This window comes from Lissotriton helveticus, chromosome 8 (assembly GCF_964261635.1).
Source record: "Lissotriton helveticus chromosome 8, aLisHel1.1, whole genome shotgun sequence".
NCBI lineage: Eukaryota > Metazoa > Chordata > Amphibia > Caudata > Salamandridae > Lissotriton > Lissotriton helveticus.
In genome coordinates this window covers 1,596,666,722-1,596,692,374 of record NC_136069.1, presented here as the reverse complement: position 1 = coordinate 1,596,692,374, position 25,653 = coordinate 1,596,666,722, and the positions used below count along the sequence as shown (strand labels likewise).

Genomic DNA, 25,653 nt, shown 5'->3' with positions numbered 1-25,653 from the left:
TAACATATACTAGGGACTTAGAGGGAGGTTGTCGGACCCAACTGTAATTACACCCAATTACCATAAACCTTTTAAACAGAGCACTAGTCCTGGGCACAACCAAGAGTAAGAAAACCAGCTTCTAAGGAGCAAGAATTGGGGGTGCAGGGGACATCTGCAAAACGCTGTAATAGATATATATATATATATATACACACACACACACACACACACACACACACACACACACACCCTATAAATAAATAAATGAATAACCTACTGGCGGTCGCCAGAAGGTAGATAAAGTAAGGGCCTAGTTTCCATAGGAAGAGCGTCTTCATTTGCCAATACTTTTGGCGCTGTTAGACGAATCTTCGCAACATTTTCCAAACTGACAACACTCACTTCAACTGCTAGCTTTAAAGTTTCAGGGTGATCCTGAAAGCAGAAACAGAGAACCAGGGGTGCTTGAAAGAGCATTTCCCCATGCTAATTCCCATAGGACCTTTAGACACTGCTACAGCCTGAACTGCTGAACGGATTTACACCAAATTTGGCAGAAAGTTAGATGTTGGTTCAGGGATGTGCCTTTTTGAAATTTGGTGTAATTTATTTAAAGAAATGTCTAGTTGTGTATATATAGGCATGTGGTGGCTCTATGACCCCTCTCGATCTCATGCTGAGATCTGACTGGCGGTCAACACTTCAAATCAGGAAGTGTTGGCAGCAATCTTGAGACTCGGTTGAACCAAGTCACAGAAAAAGTTTTAAAAAGAGAAGAGGGGGGCAAGACAGAAACACCCTGAACCCATAGGATTCTTGGGGGAGGTCCCAAAAGGCCAAATAAGCAGTTTAACATTATTTTTAGTAGGAACCGCACTGAATCTGCGACTCCTGCCAAAAATGTGTGGGGGGGTGGGGGTGGGAGAATGCACACGAAGTACAGGTTTATGTGCTTCGATCGTTATCGACCCCCGGGTGGGCCAAATACCAGAAGCATCAATCTGTTTGAGTCACTTCTTTCTTGGATATTTAGTTTCTTTGTGACTCATTGTATCCTTTGAGATCCAGATGTTTGCCCTGGCTGTCTTCTTGTGATATATACATACATACACACACACACACACACACACACACACACACACACAGGGAACCGCCACCTCCCAAGGATGGATCTATTTTAGCATCGGGCCGCGCGGTTCCACAGGTCACGGGCCCACCACTTTCCCGGGCCAATATGTAAGAAACAGGGGGTCTCACGGACCCCCCAGATCCTGGGGACCACCTCCCCGGTGCCATTTTAAATTAATTTGGGGCAGCCTCATTGACCCCTCCCCCCACACCCGGGTCTCAAATATTTGTATGGGGGGGCCTCATGGACCGCCCTGAGGACCACCACCTCCCGGGGACAAAATACCAAAATAAGAGGGGGGGGCGCGCATGGCCTCCCCTCCCAGGGCTTCACGACTCCGGCGGGCCCACCACCTCCCAGCGCCAGCTACAGCAATGTCCTGGGGTGCCCACCTACCGGACTTTGGAGTTTGCTATGGCTTGACTGGTGCACATAGCATAAGCACACAGCCATTCTATTGCAAACTCGAAGCAGAGCAAAACTGCTTTTGGACAGAGGGAGCTGCATGTTTAGCAGCTCCCTCTGTCCAAAAGCAATGTCCGCTCCCGCAGGACACAGGGAGCCAGCAGGGGCTGCCTCCCTTCAGGATCCCCCGTGGTCCCCAACGAAAATGACTGAGTGTCCTGGGTGGGATAAGGGCACCCTGTGTTGTGGCCATGCCACTGGGAATAGGTTCCCTGGGGCCAAAATCTTCATAGGAGGGGAGCTGCGCACAACACACCTTTTCTTTTTTTTTATTCATAAAAAGGGGCAGGCCCCAGAAGATGGGATCCCTGGGGCAAAAAAGCTCCCCTTTCCTTTACTAAAAAGAGAAAAACTAAAATCTGGGCCCCTGGAGATGAGGTCCCGGGCCATAATCGTCCAAGAGATTGGGGGGGCCGCACAGTCCCCCCTTCCACATTATAAAATTACCTGGCCCCGGGGGATGGGGTCCCCAGTACCAAAATAGGGCCAGGGAAGAGGGGGGGGGGGTTTAAAACCAGGGGGAAAAAAAACGCCCGGCATCGTACCAGAGGCTCCGCCACTCTGCAAATGCGCCTCCTGGTTGGGGGTTAAAGGACTCTTGGCTGTTGAGGGTCCTCAGGGGACCAACAAGACCTCCAGTTACCTCTAGTAAGCCCCACAGAGTGGGATTGCGGAGAGGTATTTGGAGGACACGCCCCATTTCTCCACCACTCCTCAAATGCGCCTGCTGATTAAAGTGGACTTCTTCCCCCAATCAGTAGTGTGCCAGGAGGTGCGTTTGCAGAGTGGTGTAGAGAGGTTGTATGTGTCGGTGGTTGTAGGACTGGATGTGTGAGTGGCTGTATTGGTGCCTGGGTGCATGAGTGGATGTATGGGTGAGTTAGTAGATGTGTGATTGGCTGTATGAGTGAGTGGATGCGTGAGTGGCTCTATGGAGGAGTGTTCGTTGTGCGAGTAGTGGTATGGGTCATTGACTGGATATGGGAGGGGTGGTGTGGGAATGGGTGCTTGAGAGGTTCTATGGAGGTGTGAGTGGGTGTCTGAGTGGTTCTGTAGATGTCATGAGTGATATCAGTTAGCTCAAATAACTAGAACTGCCAAATTTCTCTGGTTTTGTACAAGTGAAATGTCCAACTAACTATAATGTCCCTGACACCTGTGTTTTTTTCAGTGAATATATACACACACATTCATACAATATATATATATATATATCCAAACACCCTCCAACAACGTCAAAGGAAGGAGCCACAGGCAGGGACTTTAGGCGGGGTTCTTTATTACACACAAACAGGTGAGGCATAATGCATTTCGGACACTTCCTTCTTCAGACGCCCCCTGCTAAACTGAATGTCCGTAGCACCCGGCTTTTATCTCTGCAACACTCGTGGGTTTGCACAACTGACGCCGCCCCAACCATGTGATCTTCCACCAAGTTGCAGCAAGGTTGAACACTACAACTCCCAGAATGCCGTTACCTGGGGTGGTGTGAAGTGGAGAAATCAAAGTTCAATCTGTGTATTTTTCGGCGTTAGTAGAGCTGGGTGCACATAGTTCAGTCCCATAAGCTGTGTCAAGACCCCTCGGGTCCCTGCGCGACGTTTCAACCTGCCAGGCGAAGGTCTGCTGAGTCGTGGGCTGGTATCAGTGCACCAGTATCCTCCGTGAAGTCACGGTCTGCCACCTGGCAGCGTCCCTCGCATTCCCGCACCTGGTAGGTGAGCTGCCCCTTGCCAATACCTTGGCGACGAAAAAGCTGCTTGCGCAGAAACCAGTGAAGCAGGCAGCCACTTGGTGAAACGGAGCTCCTTAACGTGTCTCTGGCTGACACGAAATATATCCAAACACCCTCCAACAACGTCAAAGGAAGGAGCCACAGGCTGGGACTTCAGGCGGGGTTCTTTATTACACACAAACAGGTGAGGCATAATGCATTTCGGACACTTCCTTCTTCAGACGCCCCCTGCTAAACTGAATGTCCGTAGCACCCGGCTTTTATCTCTGCAACACTCGTGGGTTTGCACAACTGAGTCCGCCCCAACCATGTGATCTTCCACCAAGTTGCAGCAAGGTTGAACACTACAACTCCCAGAATGCTGTTACCTGGGGTGGTGTGAAGTGGAGAAATCAAAGTTCAATCTTTGTATTTTTCGGCGTTAGTAGAGCTGGGTGCACATAGTTCAGTCCCATAAGCTGTGTCAAGACCCCTCGGGTCCCTGCGCGACGTTTCAACCTGCCAGGCGAAGGTCTGCTGAGTCGTGGGCTGGTATCAGTGCACCAGTATCCTCCGTGAAGTCACGGTCTGCCACCTGGCAGCGTCCCTCGCATTCCCGCACCTGGTAGGTGAGCTGCCCCTTGCCAATACCTTGGCGACGAAAAAGCTGCTTGCGCAGAAACCAGTGAAGCAGGCAGCCACTTGGTGAAACGGAGCTCCTTAATGTGTCTCTGGCTGACACGAAATATATCCAAACACCCTCCAACAACGTCAAAGGAAGGAGCCACAGGCTGGGACTTCAGGCGGGGTTCTTTATTACACACAAACAGGTGAGGCATAATGCATTTCGGACACTTCCTTCTTCAGACGCCCCCTGCTAAACTGAATGTCCGTAGCACCCGGCTTTTATCTCTGCAACACTCGTGGGTTTGCACAACTGAGTCCGCCCCAACCATGTGATCTTCCACCAAGTTGCAGCAAGGTTGAACACTACAACTCCCAGAATGCCGTTACCTGGGGTGGTGTGAAGTGGAGAAATCAAAGTTCAACCTTTGTATTTTTCGGCGTTAGTAGAGCTGGGTGCACATAGTTCAGTCCCATAAGCTGTGTCAAGACCCCTCGGGTCCCTGCGCGACGTTTCAACCTGCCAGGCGAAGGTCTGCTGAGTCGTGGGCTGGTATCAGTGCACCAGTATCCTCCGTGAAGTTATATATATATATATATATATACACACACACAAACACACACACACAAAGTAACTTTACTTTAAATTATATTACGTTCCATTTAACATACAATATTGTAAATCTTACAACTTATCCCTCATCCCAAAAAACACTCCCACACACATCCCATCCCTTAAACCTAATAGTCCATTACTACCCCTAAACACTACCTACCCTGAATGCTAAACATTTCTTCCTATCCCTGAACACCACCCTCACCATGAGCCGCAAAAAAATCTTTAATGCCCCATACTCTACACATCTCTGAACCCAAAAACTACCCATCCCTGTACCCTAAAGACGACTTTCCATGTCTAAAATATACCCGTCGCAGAGTCCTAAAAATCATTTTTTCCACTAAAAACGACCCAAGCGTTTACCACAAACAATTTAAACCACTCTTAAATAGTAGCCATGCCCATATTCCCTTTCCTCTATTAAAACCTAAGCCTAATCACATTAGGTTACAATTAACGTAATTTATATTTAATTTTCTGAGGTTTCATTACATTAAAATGTACATATTAAATCACTTTATTCAAAACCAAAATGTAGGGAGCTAGGACTGTAGGACGGCTGTCCTTTTCCCTGTAAATATATTGTAACCAAAGAAGACGGACAAGAAAAAATGACTGACATCGATGATGAAGCATGACACCAACCAAGTTGGTGTGTGAGGGTTTTCTTAAAAAACCTTTGAGGTGCCAGACACCTAGGGGGTCATTAGGATGACGGGCGGACTTTGTCCGTCCGTCATCCTACCAGTGAAAGGGCGGGGCGGGGTCCCGTGGCTTACATTAGGATGCGCCCGCCACAGTGGCAGGCGCATCCTGCATTCCTACCATTGTGGCGGGCAGTGCACTCAGCACCACCCGCCACAATGGCGGGAAGGCATGCTGTGCACTTCCATGCACAGCATGGTAGGCACCGCGCGGTGCCTGCCATGCTGTGCATGGAACTGCTGGGGGGTACCATAGGTACCCCTCATGTGCACCCCCCCCCCCATCACCCCGGAGTCCATGGGGGCCCGCAACGTGCCCCCAAAGCAGACTCCGCATGCCTTTCCGTGGCGGCATTGTCGCCACGGAAAGGCATCTGAAAAAGCCCATGCTAATATGGCTGGCGGTGTCTGATAGACACTGCCACCATAGAAACCTGGCGGCGGACGGTCTTTCCGTCTGCCACGGACCCCCTAGCCATACTAATATGGCAGGGGGTCATTCCGGCATGGAAGGCGGGCGGATCGCCCCCACCAGGCCGGCGGTGGCTACCGCCAGCCTGGCGGGGCGGTCTGCCCGCCATCCTAATGGGCTCCCTAGTGTCAGACAGTCATTTTTTCTTGGCCGTCTTCTTTGGTTACAACATATTAAATCACTCACATTAAATATAGATTCCTTAATTAATTTAAACATGTATTAATTTACTTTAATAATTTGTCAAATAATGTATACGAATACATTTTAAATTCCCTTAACATAAAAAATGCACATATGTATTCATAAACGCAACCCATTTATAATGCTGAAATAGTTGATTTTACAATTAAAAAAATAATTGGGAAGGAAATTACTATTAAGTCATTTAAAAACTCCTGATGTACAGACCAACAATATAAAATCTGTAAAGTAAAGGTAACTTACAATTCTGATCACAGTCATACCAAAAATTTAGGGAAGCATACAAGATAGTCTGTCCAACACCAGATTTTAAAGGACTTTCCGTTACAGTACATGAGTTGGATATCACCCGATCTGCAAACTATCGCTCACATTAAGGTAAAATTCTACACAGCCCATACAGTACAATGTCATCTTGTATGCTAATTCCAGATTAGTTATTACGTGGTATAATATAGTTACCAAATACCAATTTGAAACTATATTTTTTGTGATAGAGACTATATTTAATTAGAAGATTTATTTTTTATAATAATTTTTGTCCCAGACTACCACTGTATCCTTAGGGCAGACAGTCCTTTAAAATCTGGTCTGTTTGGAGGCAATATATGAAAACAGAAAGATGTACTCTGGTCCATTCTTCTTTAACTCCTAGGATTGAAAATTCCTGACTTCATTCACCATGCCAAATTTGAACTAGATTTTCATCACATTTGGAATGCACCCCCTTCGAATCTTTGCTCACCAGAGATTTTAAAACACTTATGTCAACTCTACATTAACTACTCACAAACCTAGGGTGTCTAACATTCATTGGTCAGAGAAAATTAGAGATGCTTTAAAAATATGCTCATCAGTGCTTTGGTTTGTTTCATCTAGGCGTGAGGAGGGGCCCAGAAGTAAGTAAAGATATATTGGAGGTGGAAAAGCTGTGAAGAAGCCGGTCTACCAGAAGGACTATATGTCTCAAGTATATCAGTTAGTGTGAGGTTAGGGTGTATAGAGCTGAAAAGTTTATTAACTCCGATTTCAAAGACATTTTTCCTAGTCATCATCCTACTCCTGCTGGGATTTCTAAATGTTTTGTTAGTCACAGTCACTGAATTGAGACTAAGTTTATAATTTGAAAGATAGCACCCGTAAATTAATAAAAGCATTCTGGTTAGGTCACAATACAGCTCTAAGAGAATCACTGCATACCTCCTGGCAACTCTGGCACAAGTATAGGGTGGTTTCCCAGATAAATACACATTAGGTTGAAGCAGTGCCAAACAACATAAAAGTTAAGACAACAATATAAAATTCCCAAACCATTGACAAGGCAGAGGGGGAAGGGAAAGAAAGTCAGGAAGTAATTAATAAGCAAAAGCACCCAAAATAAGGTTAAGGGGACAGAGCAACATGAATTTTCAGAGTTCATCATCAATGTTTGCAAGCATTAACGAGGATTTAGGGCCTAATTACGGTGTCGGTTGGACTTACTGTCTCGGTCCTGGGACGGACTGACCGACCCACCCACCCCCAGTTGGCGGCCCCACTGCCTAATTAGGACGTGACGAACTCTGTTCAGTCTCATTCCTACATTTCTCTATGGGAGCATACATTATGGCCATAAACCGACCCTAATACATGCTCCCATAGGAAAATGGGAGGTGCTGTTCATCCATGCACCCCGTGGCAGGCACCTTGAGGTGCCCGCCACGGGGTAAAGGGATCAACAGGGGGCAATATAGTTGCACCCTCTGCCGCAACTGAAGGACGCGCACACACAAGGTGGCACTGCACGGGCCCCCAAACGGAATGACCGGCCTGTTTCAATTCCAATAGGCCGATACATAAGCAGCCAGTCGGAATTGAAACAGAAGATGGAGGGCGGAAAGCCTAAGACCGAAGGCTTTCCAACCCCCATTGTAATCAGCCCCTTAATGTCTCCTCACAAACTTGCACAGGGAATGGGAAAGCTATTCCTGCTGTCAAAGACATTCACATGGGTAAGGATCTCTTCTTTTGTTTTATTTGTTATAACTAAGACAGCTGGCAGATATCCCACTGCCAGGGAGAGAGAAAAAAATCAACATTGTTTTGATTTCCTTCTTAAAGTTGTAAAGCTCTGAGAAGGGCTGAAGTCCCAGAGGGCATTTGTTCAAAGATGTTTTTTGTATTTTAAATTTTTGTTGAAGGTAAGCTAGCCAAGTCCTCGGTTATCTAAAAAGCAGTGATGAAGGCAGACAGCTAACTCTGGGCCCTGTTCAACTAAAAACATATTAGGGCTAAGGTCATACTCTATCATAAACGAAAACAGGTGAAGGAGGTCTGCAAGACTGTTAACCTCCTTGGTTCCAGGTCTGTAATTGCAAACAGAAAGGGGAGGCTCTATCTGTCCTATTGTCATTCACTGACATTTTCTGAGAGTAAAGGAACACCTGGACTGATCACCACTGCGCCTGGTAAGATGTTTTGTATTACAGAACTCACTCTATTGCCTATGAGCAATGTTAGAGCCTGCATTGGGGTCGTCTGATTTGACAGGTAACTATATTGGCAGAAGGTACAGAGCAACAGGACCCACTCTGACCATTAATGAAGGGGCTTAATGTGACAACGTACACTTTTAAAATGTAGACTACATGCAAATGGAGTTGAAATTTAACTCATTTTCTTATTACATGCATTCTTTAATTTATCTAACAGTAAAATATTAACCGCTTAGTACCCATTAACACTTCCTATCACCGGACCCTTAAAAACAGAGCCATCCCTAAATACTACCTTTCCCTGAACTCTAAAAACCCTTACTACCTCTTAAAGTACTCTAGTTCCTGAACCCTACCAACCCCCGTATCACTAGCCTTCCATGAACCGTAAATACTTTTTACTGGCTTTTATTGCTACCCTTCTCTGATCCCTAAAAAATACTTTGCTGTCTCTTAATGCTACCCTTTCCAGGACCCTAAACTCTTACTTACCCTTATTGCTACTTTCCTGAACCTGAAAAACCCTTAACCTTTCTGCAAAACCTAAAAATCTATTACTACCCTGTTACGCTGCCCATGCCTGAGCCCTAAAAACCTTGAACATCTTTTTTATTTTTCTTTATTGGCCTAATAAATAACATTCATTAGCGTTATCGAATATCCAATGCATGCAGGTCTCATAAAATCATAAATGTGTTACCAGACCTGCAATACTCTTGACCCCTAAACTGGAAACAAACTGTGTGATCCTAGGCACATTTTTATTTCACCAAGCCTCATTTGTCTTCCATATCACAAGAGAACATTCAAATGAGAGTTCAGCATGTGTGCTGTATAAAATAAAACCTTGTTTGATTTACTAGGTTAAACTTTTGCTCCATGTATAATAAGACTCTCGTCCGCATATAGGGTACACACGATTCCTGACTTTGCTCTTTGTTAACTAATAGCATTATCATCAGGGGAGGGGCAGGAAACTTTCATAATTCATGTTTAAAAACTCTCCATTTTCATAAATACTCTCAAAGCAGTGAAGTAACCGGTTACTCTAAGATGAAACGCTTCAGTGTGTTAAAGAAATACACTTTTTTGTATTCAACAATGTCTGTCACACATAAGGGCCTGTAGGTGTGGCACACTACGGAATTCCAAGAGATTGGAGCAGCAGGGTTGTACCAGCTTCCGAGATAGCTGATGTGTTACAATTCTTTGTCAAAGCACGAGAGAAGCACATGCCAAGATGGACCACGTTCCAAATGTAGCCCAACAATGTTACTCAATTCTAGACAGAGCACTGATGCACAGCACGCAAGGGATGGCAAAAGCAGCATGTCGGGTTGTACATCCTGCCTTCTAATCAGCCAATGAGAAGCACACTATATCACTGACTAAAAACACTAGTGTGAGCTGCAATCTGATTAGCCGATTGCAACTTGGGCACTGCAGTTTGAGCCTGCGCTATAATCACCAGTGGTATTGGCACAACTTTAATGGTGGCGGGTGCTGCCATCAATGTTACATCACTGAAGTCCTAGGTATTATATAATTTAAAAAATCCAAGTAGCATACACAAAGAAAAATATAGCAAATAAGACACGCCTGTACAGCAGGGCAGTGATAAGGGAGTGGTATGTAATGGCTGTAGCACACTGTCACAAATAGATCAGGAAACCATGATGTGGTAGTGGACCGTCATTTCAAGACCGAACATTTTCTAATAAAATGGCCACAAAATTTCCCACTGACATACAGTGTTACTAATAAAACTATCTAGCATGCAAAAGATAATCTGAAAAAATCATGTTTCAGCAAATATTTATCCTTATTTTTTCTGCGAGGGGTTTTAGTATTCAGAGATAATTGGCGCACATCAGGTAACGGTGAAGTAAACAAAGGATGCTGGAGTAGGAACGGTGCTGCTTGGTCAGGGGAACCCAAAACCCCTGAGAGAGTGGATCCAAACCACTCTATAAATTGTGAATACAAGGTCCAGCGCACAAGTAACGATAGTAATTGTAGCACATATACTGTGTAAGTAACAAGGTCCTTTAAAATGCAAGAACACGAGTAAGAAAACAAGATCGACAAACAATGGTTCAAGCTTAAGGTTTTATAAGTGGTTGTGGTCCTCCTTCAAGAGGAGACCCAAGAGAAAACCAGCCGGGACGTGTTTCGTCAGAAGGGCCGTTACCCATGACTCTTCGGGGCTGAAAAAATCTCTACTGGAGCGGTATCGGGGGACCGGTTCTATTTCCAACCCGGTCCTAATCGGGGTGTAAAGTTGCGCAAAGGCAGGATAAGCCGGGAGCGTGTCGTACAATCCCAGGTAATCATGACATCTAGAAAGGATGAGCGGGTAATGCCGTCATGGTAACAAAGGTCAAAAGCTGAAATGCAGCATGGAGTGGTTTGTAAATTTGCTGTAACCGGATTCGGAAAGACTCTTCATTAGCGACCGGGTTGGAAATATAACCAGTCCCCAGATACCGCTCCAATAGAGATTTTTTCAGCCCTGAAGAGTCATGGGTAACGGCCCCTCTGACGAAACAGGGGTCTTTGTTACTTACAGAGTATATGTGCTACAATTACGATTGTTACGTGTTCTCTGGACCTTCTTGTCACAAAATATTTATCCTTAGAACATCACCAAGTAAATCGTTATGATTTGCTTGGATTCTATTGAAATCTTTGCTTCCATCACACTTCAGAATTACAACAATACCCCAAAAAATTATTTTGCTAACTGCTGGTATATTTTTAAATATTTCTACAGCTCATTTACAAAGTATTTGTTGTTGTTTATTAGTAAAAACTATCATCCTACAGTCTTTCCTTTCACGCTCCCATACCTCTGCAAGATTGTCAGGTAGTTCACTTTCCAAACTCCTATAACTTTGCAGCCACAGAAAGAAAAGTAAACACTAGTCTCCATAATAGAGTGAACAGCAGTTTGAACAGTTAAAAGCATCTTTATTGATCATTCCCTTTCTGAATGAACAGAACACCTGTTCTTCGCCAGCCTAAGCTCATGTGCCACGGAGTGCCAGTAAGCCTTAAAAAGAGCTTCTCTTGATAACAACTGACTTGTCATAGCGAGTGGGAGGGTGACGCACCAATGATACTAGGTCAAGGCCGGTACCTACTTGGTCAAAAGAACTTGTTTGATTAGTTTAAGAAAACAAACATATATATGCAAGTTACCCACTCTCCACCCTCCCATCCATCCAATCATTTATAAGCAATATGCAGTACTGGGTTAATCATACATACATTATGAACACAGCAATCTAAAATGTATTCCCAGTTACAAACAGCATTTGAGCCATAAATAATATGGATAGGGGATGTGGCCAAGATGGCGGCAGGCTAGGACCTGCTGAATCAGAGCTCCATCCTCACCGCCCAGAAATACAGACTTTAGAATGCTGGCTGGACTACTTCCCCTCGCCAACAATGTCTCTTTTCGTTAACCTGGACTTTGTCCTGGGCATGAACCAGGCCTGATTTCGAAGATGGATAAATGGAGGGTGTAAGCGTCTGGGCTGCCTATTCGACCTAGACAGATTGATTTCTTTTGATTAGCTCAAATCGGCCACCTCCCTTACTGACGCAGATCATGTCTCATTTGCAGCTTCGGCATTGGGTCCTGGAACACAAATAGGCGCAGATCAACAGCGGATTTAATTTGAAAAGTGTCTGTACCTTTAGACAGAAGATAAGCAGTTGTTCTCTGAAAAAGCATAGGATGCTGGTCTGGTCCAGGGATAGCAAAGATGGGAGGCACAGATAGGTAGAACCCTTAGGAGTAAAGAAGGGGGTGGGGGGAGGGGGCAATACACTACAGAGTACATCACACTGAACACACCATGGCTAGCACTGAAATTGCATATAAGATTACTTCATATTGGTATTACGCCCCGGCGCTGCTTTACAAGAAGAACACAAACTGATCTGAGGCCTGCTGGAGAGGCTGCTGTAGTACTAAGACACTCCATCTCTCCTGGCACTGTCCCAAGCTCACTAGATACTGGGAGCACATCTTAAATGACAATGACTCCGGTTCTGGCACCAAGATCCCACCCGGCATATACTCTTCTGGGTCTCTCAAACCCCAGATGTTTCCTCTCTTCTCCTACAGGGGAGACAGACGGCTCTTGCTCTGAACTCAGCCCACCAAGTGATACTCTTTTTGTGGGGCACAGACAAAATGCCAGAACATACTGCTTGGTTGCAGAAACCATGGTTCCTCTTGAGAACGGAGAAGATATCCTTGGCAGTTACCCAAGGGTGTTCTTATGCAGAACTGTGGGCCCCCCTTCATTTGCATTCTTGCTTCGGAATTCAGGGAGTTGACATGCCCATCGTATTTCCAGCTTCTCCACCTCATTCCGGCGACCCCAAACTGAGGGGACGAACTGGCCAAACTGCAATACCAGGTGTCTCTGAGAACTTTCATATTCGCCACAATGCTCACTTTTCTCACAAGCTCAAAGGAAATTGGGGTGGGGTCATTTACTTCTTGTTTTTCCTTTCTAATTGTATTAAATAAGCCTTCCTTTACTACCGTCCCCAGGGTTGTAGGCAGTGGATATGTACTGCATGCGACATGCTGTATGAACCCCTCCACTGCGCCGAACGTTCCGCGCTGGTGCGGAACGTTATATTGCGCGGGCGGGGCCAGAACGTTCAGCGGACGTGCGCAGCACTACGGAGTTAGTGCACGCGACGTCCGCTGAACGTGCGCCACAATGAAGGGGTTAATATGCATATGGGCTGTTATGATAATAGTAAACAGAATTGATCCTAAACATGGACAAACTTTTCACAAGGGCCCTAATTCAGATTTTAGGAAATCTGGGTGACCCAATAAACCCCTGTAGGCTTGGGCAATCAATAATGTAAAGTAAAGTTGTCTACAAGGGATTTTGTTTATTTGTCAAATTTGTAGTTGTTTTAAGTCTAAATCAGGGTGTTTGTCATATGATCAAACAGCAAGGTGCCCACAGAGCTACAGCAATAAATGTAGATCAAGAGTCAAAATGATAAAAGAAATAAGCACACGAAAAAATCTTATTTATATGAAAATATATTCTGTATTTGGTTTGTCAGAAATTGATCAAAGGGGATACATTGAGCAAACATAAGCAACAGTTGTCATGAAAAGATGTATAAATTAATTAAACAAATCAAATCACAACAAAACATCAACTCCAAAATAAATGCGAGAGTGACTCAGTATTAACGATTGAAATATGTCACTCTTTAAGGACAAGAATTCTTGAGGAGATGATGTGAAGGTCGACGTTTCGGTCTTTGAAGCAGTAGTTCACAAGACCATCATCAGGACAAATGAAAATTGCAATGGAAGCCCCTGAGGTGACTTAATAGAGGAAGTGCTGCTGTGTTGTAATGAACGTTTAAAAGCAAGTCACGTGACCACAGCGTCTTTCGGTATCTCCAACAAGACTTGATAATAACTCAAATCACCAAATAATACGGAATATCTTTGTAAGGCCACAGACTGTCCGTATTATTTCAACAGCTAACTGAAGCACAGGTCACAGTCCGGAAAATAGCGTGGTTTCAGAAGTGAGGGCCCAAATTCAGATTTGGCATAAAAAATGTGTATTATGTCTCTGGAGTCCAGGGCAGCTCCTTTATTGTATCTTGGGCACAGTGCCAATAACGTGGCCAGTTCAGCTTTCGATTGTAGGATATCATGTGTACATATGTGCAGCTCAGAGGGCTTCTTGGCTTAGATCTGTGCATCTAGGAGGCCTCCTTGGCTTGTCAATTCATAGCGTCAATGCGCCCAACAATTGCCAGCGGCAAATCAATAAATGTATAAATCTGTTTCTAGGGTTGGGTTCTATGGAACAGATCAAATAAGCACTGCTGAGGGTTCAAGAAAAATTCCAAATCTGTAACCAAAACTACCCCTTAAAGCTACCAATCCCTGAACACAATCAACCCCTTACTACTGCTTATTGCTACCAAACCCTGAAACCTACCAAATCCTTCCTTGAATACTAAAATCCCCTTCCCTGCCTCACTGTAAATGCTCTTCTCTACTTTGGCCGGAGACTGGCCCCTGACTCCTCCCAATAAACTTGCCTTTAACCTATAAAGAATTTTTTTTTTAATTAGTTAGTTGTTGGCAAATTCTTTTATTCCAATTTAATGGACCTAATTGATTAAAAAAAAAAAAGGGTGTCTACTCCGGCAAATTCTTTTATTCCAATTTAATGGACCTAATTGATTTTTTTTTAAAAAGGGTGTCTAAACCGATATGTTCTCTTCACAGCATTTACCACCCTCCAGGGGACAACTTCACCTTCTCCCAACAAATCATGGATATGATCTCAACCAATTCCGGACGGCAGCTCACCCAAATATACCTTGGTGACTTTAACCTCCACTGGAACGATCGCAATGACGCGGTGGTAAACAGTCTTAAAAATGTCCTTGACGCCCTTAACCTCACCCAAATATGCAACAGCCCGACCCATGAGAAAGGCTTTATCCTTGACCTGATCATCTCCAAAGAGGACTCTATCCTACTCGAGTCCATCCAAACCTGTGACTGGTCAGATCATCATATTATCACATTCTTCATCAATGAAAAAGTTAAAGTTAACCCGGCTCAACTCTCCAAACCGAAAGTCTGGAAAAGAGACATGAAAAAACTCAACGCAGGCTCTCTTCCCCCTAACAGGTGCAATCTCCTACTTCCACCGATAGGTGATACAGACGTTCAAACCTTGACTGACCACTATCTCAACGCTATGACCTCAATAATTAATGAGGCTGCACCTATGCAGCTAAAAAGAGTCTCATCTAAAATCTCCAACCCATGGTACGACGGAAGTCTCAATGAGGATAGACGAGACATGCGAATGGCAGAGCGTACCTGGAGATCAGCTCCCTCTGCAATGCACCTAAAAGACCTGAAGAAAAAGAGAAACGCCTACTTCAGGAAAATAAAACGTTCAAAATCAGACTTCTTCAGCCTCCAGCTCGACCAAGCAAAAAATCGCCCGAGAAAACTGTTTGAGCTAATCAGATCACAATCCAAGGACCAACCCCAACCACTCAACACTGTGAGTAAAGCACCCTCCTGTGAAGACTTCGCTGCTCTCTTTATGCAAAAAACTGACAACATAAAAAGCGATCTCCTTACCGACGCAAGCCTCTACTCCAAACCCCAGTGCCTAGCACCCGCTGAACCAAAAAACAATGCTACATGGTCAACCTTTGGCACATACTCGGAAGAAGAAATTGGCAAGCTACTCAGCACCCTGAAACCATCCAATCACCTCACGGACCCCCTTCCTGCCTACGCAGTAAAAGACTTTACCCCATTGCTTCTCCCTCTCTGGACTAAAATTATCAACAGCTCTCTCCAACAAGGAAGCATACCTGACTCCCTCAAAGTTGGTCAAGTCACACCTCTATTAAAGAAACCCACAGCCGACCCCTCTGATCTCAACAACTACCGTCCCATTACCAATATTCCCACTCTCGCCAAATTGCTGGAAAAAAAATGCGCACAACTACAATTGACTTAACACATTGAACAATTTGATCTCATCAACCCTCACCAGTCAGGCTTCCGAGCAGGACACAGTACAGAAACTGCCATGACTCACATAATTGACGACGCTCTTCAAATACTAGACCAAAACGACACTTGCCTCCTCATCCTTCTTGACCTCTCTTCAGCATTCGACACCGTTAAACATGAGAATCTGCTAGAACTACTAAATACAAGAATGGGTTTATCTGGAACTGTTCTCAAGTGGTTCACTTCCTTTCTTCACAACAGGTCGCAGAAATTCAAGAGCAACAACCAGATGTCCTCGCCAATACCTGTAACGCTAGGCGTCCCCCAAGGCTCCTCTCTATCCCCAACTCTGTTCAACCCAGTCATGGAACCACTCACTACCTTGCTACAAGCATCCAATGTACACTTTCACATGTACGCCGATGACACCCAACTTTATCTCAAATTACAATCCCCCAATGACATCCTGCTCCTGAACTCAACAATCAGACGCACCCAATCCTGGCTTGCCGATAACCACCTCAAACTCAATGCCCTGAAAAGAGAGTTCCTACTGATCTCACCTCCAGCGAAGATCTCCACCACTCAAATTTGGCTTAAACACCTAACCGCTCTCAATGTCCAACCCACCATCGTGGACTCAGCAAAATCTTTAGGCATAACACTCGACACCAATCTTAACATGCAGCAACATATCAGCAAAGCAACTAAGGGAGCGAACTTCCAGATCAATACTCTGAGGAAACTAAAACCCTTCCTCCCAGCCAAAGCCTTCCAAACCGCAGTACAAGCAATAGTCATCCCTCGAATTGAATACGGTAGCACCGCCCTCTGCGGACTCCCCCTAACCACAACCGCACCATTAAGAGCTTCCCTAAACCCTGCAGCGAGACTCATCACTGGGTCAAAAAAGCACTCCCATATTACCCCTGATTTGAAAACCCTGAATTGGCTGCCTTTTGAAGCCAGAATACACCTGAAAATCGCCTGCATGACACACAAGGCGGTTCACCTAAACTCACCCGGCTACCTCGCTCAGAAACTGACAATCTCTGGCGGAACCAGAAACACTAGAGGCACAAACAATCTTCTGCTGAAACCGAGAAGATTCCGGAAGGAAAAAACATATAAGCGCTCCTTCTCGGGAATGGCACCTAGGATCTGGAACTCACTCCCTCCAGAAACCAGGCTTATCTCTTCCACTACACTCTTTAAAAAAGAAGTAAAAGCTATCCTCATGGCTAAATACGCTGGAACCAGTATCTAGAACTCTGTTAATACTCGGCACCGATCTGTACTACATGTATCTGCTTAACCCCTTTGCCTACTTGTATGAGTTGTCTCATCACTCACATGATTGGCGTTGCAGTCACCTATTTGTACTGTTTGATTTATTGACTTATCTGTCTGACTATGCTCCCTTATGTACCCCTCTATGTAACCTATTGTAACCTATTTGTACTATTTGATCTATTGATTTATTTGATTTATTTGTATGACTATGCCCCCTCATGTACCCTCTATGTAAAGCGCTCAGATATCTGCAAAGATCTTGTCCGCGCTATAGAAAACTTTTAAAATAAATAAATAAATACTCCTCAACCCCCAATCACCCCTCCTGGAGTATTGTGACTGAACTAATGAAAGTCGGGTAGTGGTGGGAAAAGAAAGCAGCAGCAGGGTGAGTGACCGCATTAAATAACAGTGCACAAGACCCAGTGATAATCCTCCCCAGCTCCTATTTAGAACCAGAGAGACCACAAACCAACCCAGCCCAGGCCATGCCACAATTACTTTTGAAGTGTATAAATGTGCCAAGCATGTAACAGATATTAAACTGTTATCACAGACAAGTAGCTAATCACAATAATACAACAAACAGCTAATACAAACTTAATTTAATTAAAAAAATAAATAAATAAAGGAGGATGGTGATCAAATTAAACTGCACCACAAGCTTGTTTCATTTACTGCCCTTTAATATAACTCTTTTTCTGGTTGGATTGCTAAAGCTACCTGGAGATTTCCAGATTAAAAGAGAGGACACCCCCCATACCATGTTTCATGCGTTGTTACTCCCTAGGTTTTAATCACAGCCTCAAGGCACAATTTTCTTCACAGGCTTCAGGCAAGACACACACTTGGTCCTAACCTAGGCTGGCAGGGCTTACTTTGCTCACTAGAACATCTCACATTTATATGAGACTTCTATAAATGCCTCTTCATCAGCTCCACATAGAGTACAACCTAATACGAAATTAATGGAATAAATATGTTATCACATTTCAAAGCTACTAATTGTATACATGGACATAGTACTACGAGTACATTCAAACAGCTGTCTTGCATGCAATGCATTACGGGTAGGGTGGATTTACCATATCTTCTGCAGGGTGCAGTACCATATGTGACCAAAAGAGGTCTGCAGTGCTGGTGTCTTGCTCACTACGGACCTCTAGGAGCAGTTTGCTGTACTGCACCTAGACGTGCAGTGCTGGTGCATTGCTCACTATGGACCTCTAGGAGCAGCTTGCGGTACTGCACGGAGACATACAATGTTGGTTCCTGGCTCACTACGCAAGCATTTGCAATGCACTAGACCTCGCATTACGGAGAGTGTGAGCTATTGGCGTTGCATTATTATTTGCAAGGCCAATGCCTCAAACTATCAGTAGTGCGAGACCTATTGCGTTGCAAATGCTTGTTGTCTATTTTCTCCAATTATGGAATGTTCAGAAATCCAGCGAATTGAACGATTGTGGTAATTCTTTCGCTCAACTTTCTTTAGGTACCCTGTTTGTATTCTAAGGTGGAAGTTGCTTGCAAACTGTTTGTCAACTTACTTGGGTCTTGGTGCTCAGTATCCATTTTTATATCTCACCTTAGCCACAGCCATTGCCTATGTGTACCCATAAGAGATGCTTGGCGCATTCATCATTGGGGACAGGACAGAGTTCCCTCTTGGTGACGGAGTTGTAGCATTAAAATGTTATTATATAGTTATTAAAAAGGTTACTAAACTGAACAAGTAATAAGCAAAGCCTTGGCCTAACGGCTAGGGTGCTCGACCTCGGACTTGGGGATCTGGGTTCGAGTCTCGGTAACTACGCCAAAACTTCCTGTGATTCTGGGCAAATCACTTAATCTCCCCGTGCCTAAAAAAAAATATATATATGAATGTATGTCCTCATGTAACGTAACTGGTGCTATGTAAAGCGCTCTGATACCTGATTTGGTGCTATGTAAAGCGCTCTGATACCTGATTCGGTTCGGGTCTAGTTCGCGCTATATAAGACTCTGCAAAAAAAAAAAAAAGAGGTCTGGCATCGTCTCTCTTTTTATAACTATACCCCTCCTTGACCAATATATACCAAATGTGGCAATATTTAAGTAAGACTACTGTTCGGTTTTCCAAGATTTGGCATAAACAGGTCTGATGGCTGGGGCAATCGGGAAAAGAATGTTACCTCTTAAATATATATATTGTCATGTCATCGTAACTCTTAATGTCCAGTTCCATCTTAGTCATGTACTAAGCTTTAAGCATGCCTTTTAACAAAGAAGTTGCTTTCCAAAATGCAAACATATATTTAGAAAACTGACAAATCTCAATATACCAATTGCGTTTTGTCCCAAAGTCATGTAGTGCAACTAAGGAAAATAATTAAAACTGGCAGAACAAAAACCACACGTAAAGAAAGTCAAACAACAAAAAAGCATATCGTTTGTGTTTATCCAATAAGGAGCCAGGCCACAGTAAACTGATAAGCATAGAAACCACTCGTTAGCAAAACACCACAGAAAATTGCAAACTCAATCCAGGAAAGATTCAATAATGCACATACAAGTTGTCCCCTCACGGTCAACCTCAAACATATCCTTCAGTCCAATCCAAAATCTCCTTTCAGTGTGATCCATCAAGTACTTGCATTGAGACGCACAACCACTTCACACACAGCAACATGTACAAATTCCCCTCAATAAATAACCCAAGTCCCAATCAGCAGAATCTACCAAATTGTATCCATTTTAACAAGTGTTTAGTGAGCTCACCGACTCTGCAAACTACACTCGCTCTGCTATCCCCTCAGTTAGAGGAACGTGCTCCGATTAGGACTATGCTACCTTTAGTGAAATGCAGAAACTTTCCTCAAAAGATTTACATGCCTTACTTTATTACACTGCAGAATTTAGAAAGCACAATGAGGTCACTAAGGGTCCGATTACAAGACAGGTGGAGGGGGTGGGGCAGTTATTCCTCATTCTGTTGGGATCAGTTTATAATTGCACAGTACTGCGAGATACTACTGTCTTGTGCTTTCAGTATTTCTAAAGAGCACTATCAGACGAGGGTATCCTGACCCTTAGCAGGTAAAATTCTAGTGTCCTATGGAAGCCAGTTGGCTGGAGGTTATTCAAAATTCAAAATCTTCAGCTTCTTGTGAAACACAAAAAGTGAGGAGACTGGGTAGTGACAGGTCATTCCATGCTTTAGGGCAGTGTAAGAGAAGGCCAAATTTCCAGATCTGGCTCTGCGTATGCGTGCAAGTAGGTGTCTGGCTGATTTGCGGTATCTGGAAGGATTGTGAAAGGAGATGTGACTGTGGAGGTAGGCTGGCCAATGTTGTGTAGTGCTCTGAAAGAGTATTAACTGTGCACCCATGTGTATTGGGACGCACTGGAGATCTCCGAGGTGGGACGTGATGTGAACAATTCACAAGAAGTTGAAGGCGATTCTGGCTACGGAGTTCTGAATTGTTTGTAATCTTCTCGTGAGATGCCTGCAGATTCCTGCAAAAAGGGTGTTCCTATAGTCTAGCTTGCTAGTGACAAGGGCGTTTGTGATGGTTTTGAGAGTATTGCTCCAGCTTCGCTCCGCCGCCCTCGCCCCACGCATCCGCCGAACGACCACCGGTGGCAGATCATTCTCCCACCTCGCCGCCAGGACATGGAACACCCTCCCCACCCACCTGCGTCAGACTCAGGACCTGCTGACTTTCAGGAGACTTCTCAAGACCTGGCTGTTCGACCAGTAGCTGCCCCGCCTAGCACCTTGAGACCCTCACGGGTGAGTAGCTCGCTCTACAAATGATTGATTGAGAACTAGAACATTTTCCTCATGGCGTTGACTTGTGTGGTCATGTTGTTTGCTGTAAATGACTTCCAGATATTATTTGCCTTGGTGATTTGAGGGGGGCCGGGGGTGAGGGGGGGTCCTATCTCGGCCAGCCACCATATGGAGTCCCATTGCAAGGTGTTATTGTGCAAGATCACTTCAGTCTTGTCTGTGTTGAATTTGGAACAGTTGGTGACTTCTGTCATGTAGGCAGAAAATTTGTTCCAGGTGTTCAGTGTTGTTGGAATTGGAAAGTATGATGATGTTCTGGGAGCAGGTGACGCTGGCCAGAGGGATCATATATGTATCTACGAGGGCCAGGCTGAGAGACAGAACTTGGGGTATTTCATAGATAAGTAACTGGTGTCCAAACGATAATGACTCTGCTTGTGTTAGTAAGGAGCAAATACCACAGAGTGGGTCATTTGACTCCAATCCTGTGTAGGTGTCGGAGACCGTGTCGAAAGCAGCTGCTGTGTCATCTCTGTCCAGGATCATGCAGATATGGTCTGTGGCAGCAATGAGGGCTGTTTCTATTTTGCAGGAGCATGCTGATTGAACCATTGTCACTATTTGCGGAGGCTACATACAACATTGCCTGCCACTAAATATTCTGATATGACCTTTTATTTGCAAGTAATGTTCCCAAGTGGAACGAAGGTATGCGCTATGGCCCAAATAAGGAGGGCAAAGTACTCATCTTGCCACTGTGATGCCTAACACTCCACACACAAACCTCACTGCAAGTCTGAGATATTAGGCTTGCAAGTAAACACAATCATAAATACAAGCATATATGAACATCATAACAAAGCATCATTTCAACCTATCACACTTATGTCTCAAATAACATCCTACATACCGCTATCTTTACTTCCAGTGGACCGGTGCACTCCCTTTACTAGGTAAATGCAACACCACAGCAGGCATCAGGAACACACACGTGATGGCCAATCTTTGTTGCGGATCTTCAGGGGGACCATTTCCTTAATTACTCATTGCGAAGTCCATTCCTGCAATTCTCTTTCCGCCTTCCCTTCAGAAGGTCGGAAGAGACCATGGGCCTGATTTACAAAGGTAAACTTACACACTGGTGTAAGTTGACTATTTTGTCAGAATTCACCAACTACGAAATTAATTTTACTAATGGCAATTTTAGGACTGCGGAGACAGGACAAGCATAACTTTATGTGCGGAATCTATGCAATCGTAAAATTACTATTAATAAAATTATACTCGTAGTTTCTGAATAGCAAAAAATAAATAAACGTACCCAAAAGTGTATAATTAGCTGTAAATGAGGCCCTCTGAGATCTGGTTTTAACCAGGGGCTAGCTTGGAGCACAGGACTGTGTCTGAATGGAATAAAAGCGTCTATACATTGTGCACTCCAGCTAATGACACAGGTGGACAGTGGTGCCCAGTACAGGAGCGTGGGAGCATCTAGACCAGGGATCACGTGTGTGCAGCAGTGGTGAAAGGAGGTGCAAATACTGAAGATGCTCCTCCTTTTGACTGTCTGGATCCTTTTCCCCTCTTGTTCTTCCTCTGTTGGGTCGGTTCCCTGGATTTCTTTTGACTTGGCCCTTGTAACTTTTGAACTGGAACTCGTGTGCGCCCCACCATTTTGGGACCCTCTCCTGTTGTCGCTCTTGCCATGGGTGCATCTTGCCATCAATGCCCACGACCCGGGTCCGCCATTTTGTTGATTCTTGTCTTTTCCTTTGGTACCTTGGATTCCATCCTGCTGACCTTCAGACATTTCTCTTACGCTGGACTGCCTTATCTCTTTCTCCCCCTCAGGTCCCCCTCTCACCAAACTCAGCCTCCAACTCTTCTCCCCCACATACCGCTCTCTACTTCGTTTTATTTATTTTTTTAATTTCTCTTTAAACTCAGTAAATATGTGATATGTACTTGTCCAAGCCAAATCGCTGGTAAAATGACATCCTGAGAAAATCTACTATTTGTATATGTATACAGAGATAACTCTAACCACTAGTATATGTAGTAGACCTTTGTACTCACTACCATTCCTATGTGATTCTTAGAGTTTATCCATTTGTGTCTCTTCCTTGGGTGACTTTACAACTTGTACATTTGAATTTTTTTTCTGTTTCTATCTCTTCTTTGAGTGACTTTACAACTTGTACATTTGCAATTTTTTTCTGTTTCTATCTCTTCCTTGGGTGACTTTACAACTTGTACATTTGCTATTTTTTTCTGTTTCTATCTCTTTCTTGAGTAACTTTACAACTTGTACATTTGCATTTTTTTTCCTGTTTGTAACTTTTATGTAACTCATGTAATCCTAAACCCTTATGTATCGCAACTGGTTCTTTTGTAAAGCGCTCTGACACCTGCGGGTAATGTTCGCGCTATAGAAAATCGCATTGAATAAAATAAAGTAACTACTTGCCCGTCTGAGAGGCCGGGGCTGGCAGCCCGGGGCCCCGCCGCGGCCGAGCTCCGGCTCCTTTAAGGGCTCCGCTATACGTGAGCACGCAAGCACGGGCTCGCCTTCCCGCCGGACGATGAATAAAGGAGCCCGGCTGGGGGGTGGCACCGGTCCGTCGCTGCAGGGCCAGTGCTGAAAGTGTTTTTTTTTCCAGGCTCACACCCCCTTCTTGCACACAATGCACCGGCCGCGCTCCGCGTGCACCCGGCCTCCTCGTGGGTCACCCGGCCGCCAGAAGTGTGCAGCCTATGCCATCTCCGGGGGCTGCCCTCACCGCGACCGGGCCAACTCTCCAGGTTCAGGCGGGAGGCGCTTCCCGAGCGTGTGGGACCTCACCACCCGTCCCCCGATGGAGGATCGGCTCTTTACTACTTCAAAAACTGAAGGGGGCGACAGCCAATCACTAGGCTACTTTATGTTGATTGACATGTTCTATGACGGGACTGGGAGGAGGTGGGTGCATGCGCCGTCCTATAGAGACGGTGATTGGTTGATTTTAACTAATTGCCCCGGAAAAGATTGCCTCAGCTGCCTTCCGGAAAAGACTGCCCGAGCCGCCCCGGAAGAAACTGCTCCATTCGCTTGCGGGCCACTGTTCTCGCCCAAGTGCTTTGATTTTATCAGAGGGTGTTGTAGTCCAATGCTAGATCCGATTTGAGAGGCCGGAGCACAGAACAGAGGTGGCTTCTCCCGAGTGATGGCGAATCAGTCAGTTTTAACTGTAATATATGTCCTGTACGGCGTACAAATTAGAAGCCCGGCAGCAGCCATGGAAGCCAATCTTATAGTGAGGGTGGGTCAAGCTGTTTCCTCTTTCTTGCCTTTCGGTGCCCCCGTGACTGCACTTTATTTTCCGGGTCTCAGCGGTCATGAAGGCGGCAAGAACATTAAGCACTGCTAAAGCTATTGGGGTTAGCATTGGCGACCTAATGGCCATGCTATTGATTTTGCTGGGTCATTGTTAGCAGCAAGGCTCAGCAGGTTAGATTTTTTCATATATATATATATATATATATATATATATATATATATATATATATTTCCCTCTTGTCAGGAGTTCGTGTTTGGTTCAGATACATTCAATCGTCATCTTTCACAAAGACTTCTTTATTTGTAAGTCATCGGTAACAAATTTGACAACGTGTACAAGCTATCCCTTTGACCTTTTACCTGATTCAGTGTTGCTGGGTTCAGGGCAATGCACCTTCGGATTGAAACGTTCTCTGCGCCAAGTATTACCTGCTCATATCGTCAACCTGCTGTTTGTAATGTGCTGTGTTTTCGTCCTTGTTAAAAGGATTTCAACAAAATGTGGAACATACACAATCGGAGTATGGCCGATCACAAATTCTTCACTTTGCACTATTGACAGGCAAACTACTGCTACCGATTTAAGACATCCTGGAAGACTTACAGCAACTGCAACCAAATCTCTTGGTAGATAAGCAATAGGCTGCATGCGTCCTTAATGCTTTTTAGCCACTACTGAAAGTGCGCATTCATCTTTTTCATCACAGAACACAAAAAAAATCATAGAGTTGACAGGCATCCTGGGTGTGGGCACATTAGGCAAACTCTCTTTTAGCTTTTTAAATGATTCAAGGCACTCATCAAATGGTACTGGTTCTTGAACATCGTTTTTTAGTGAGGCTCACTAAAAACTTTGCAATGTGGAAGAAATTTGGAATCTACTGACGACAATAATCAATTATTCCCAGAAACATCAAAACCTCCCTCTGGGTTGTTGAGGGATTTAAATTCAGAATTGCAGGAACATGTTCCTTTGAGACTCTAAGATAAAGTAACTTTCTTCTCACAGTACTGCATTTTTGTTGGGGATACTTTATGCCTATTTTCCTCAAAATGATTTAACAATGCAATGGTATCAAGTTTGCAATCCGCCTTTGTTTTGGATGCCAATAAAGGTCATGTATGTACTGTACTAGGACCGTATTACACGTCAATTTCAAACTCTTAATCCTTCGTTTGGACTTTAGCAAAAATCAAAGGGGCTCTTTATGTACTCTTGTGGGATTATACACCACACAAGAATTTTATAGAAAATTTTAAATGCGATGAGGAACTGTGGAAAAATAACCATTCTGCCTCTGCTGGAATTTTAAACAGT

General features: G+C 44.5%; 1 protein-coding gene across 1 annotated transcript in view; it reads right to left on the bottom strand.

Annotated features, from left to right (window-relative positions):
• XNDC1N (XRCC1 N-terminal domain containing 1, N-terminal like) overlaps positions 1–23,932 on the bottom strand; it is a 369,152-nt gene extending 345,220 nt beyond the window's left edge. The window contains exon 1 of the mRNA XM_078659006.1: positions 23,487–23,932. The gene's annotated coding sequence lies outside the window, so the exon portion shown is untranslated. The remainder of the gene's footprint in view (positions 1–23,486) is intronic.
• Between the last annotated feature and the right edge of the window lie 1,721 nt (positions 23,933–25,653).